Source organism: Limulus polyphemus, unplaced genomic scaffold, assembly GCF_000517525.1.
Source record: "Limulus polyphemus unplaced genomic scaffold, Limulus_polyphemus-2.1.2 Scaffold243, whole genome shotgun sequence".
Taxonomy (NCBI): domain Eukaryota; kingdom Metazoa; phylum Arthropoda; class Merostomata; order Xiphosura; family Limulidae; genus Limulus; species Limulus polyphemus.
In genome coordinates, this window is record NW_013665853.1 from 659,098 (window position 1) to 660,511 (window position 1,414).

At 40.7% G+C, this 1,414-nt stretch overlaps 1 long non-coding RNA gene across 1 annotated transcript in view; it reads right to left on the reverse strand.

Moving 5' to 3' along the window:
• The window catches only part of LOC111085119, a 9,078-nt gene extending 8,102 nt beyond the window's left edge, over positions 1–976 (reverse strand). Inside the window, exons 1-2 of the long non-coding RNA XR_002609964.1 lie at positions 869–976; positions 660–731 (exon numbers count right to left, since the gene is read on the reverse strand). This is a non-coding gene — a long non-coding RNA (uncharacterized LOC111085119). The remainder of the gene's footprint in view (positions 1–659; positions 732–868) is intronic.
• Between the last annotated feature and the right edge of the window lie 438 nt (positions 977–1,414).

Genomic DNA, 1,414 nt, shown 5'->3' on the forward strand with positions numbered 1-1,414 from the left:
TGTAAGACTAGAGGAAAGGCAGCTAGTCATCACCACCCACCGCCAACTCTTGGGCTACTCTTTTGCCAACGAATAGTGGAATTGATCGTCACATTATAACGCCCCCACGGCTGAAAGGGCAAGCATGTTTGATGTGACGGGGATTCGAACCCGCTACCCGCAGATTGCGAGTCGAGTGCCCTAACCACCTGGCCAGACCAGGCCCTCATTTAAATATCAATAATATTTGTAGCAATTGTATTTGTCATAAGACATTAGTATTAGGATTATTATATTTCGGGCCTCAACCTTTTTTCAGACTATTTTTCTAAGAAATCTGGGAGGGCAATCTTCTGCATATTGGTTTCATATCCCACTAGTTTATACAATCCTACAGATTTGAGAGTTTGTGGCAAAACTCATGGGAAGGCTTAAATTTAACAAGACCATCTCTCCAATCCTGAAAGCCCCCCCCCCCCCCCAGTGGCACAGCGATACGTCTGCGAACTTACAATCGATACCCGTGGTGGGCAGAACACAGATAGCCTATTGTGTAGCTTTGTGCTTAATTACAAACAACAACAACCACTCCTAAAAAGTATGATACAATTGTAGGAAGTATATAATAAAGTATATCAAATCTTAATTTACAGGTGTTCTACCGTCTTGTATCTACTCACCTCCTTTATAACTTTTTCTTCTTGAAGAATCTGTTCGACTTCCCAAATTGGACGCCAAACAGTTGACCTTTCCTACATTTATCACCAAAAAGGTTATACTTGTATTTCTTAGTTTATAACACTCAAATATTTCACTTTATATGTTAACTAAAGATTCTCACTTATATAATTCTCTTACCAAAAGGTATTTTCAAAAACGAATACGTTACTTCTTAATAAGCAGCCTCTATTAGTGGCTTAGTGCCCGGCATGGCCAGGTGGTTACGGCACTCGACTCGCAATCTGAGGGTCGCGGGTTTGAATCCCCGTTACACCAAATATGCTCGCCCTTTCAGCCGTGGGGGCGTTATTCGTTAGTAAAAGAGTGGCCCAAGAGTTGGCGGTGGGTGGTGATGACTAGCTGCCTTCCCTCTAGTCTTACACTGCTAAATTAGGGACGGCTAGCGCAGATAGCCCTCGTGTAGCTTTGCGCGAAATTCAAAACAAACAAACGTCATCAATTTATCCAAGCCAAGGATCGGGACCAGTGTTTATCTTGGAGTCATACATACAGAGCACTTGTTTTGAAAATGTGCACAAGTAATACGTCATAAACCTTGAACATTTGTTATTATACAAAGCAATATAAGTTTTCAGCAATAAACTTAACTTTACTATGTATGATATGAAACCCAAGCAGTCGAAACCTGTGGTAAAAAAAATCTTAGAATGCACATAAACCAATCGAATCATTGATTATATTACAGAGTACTTTT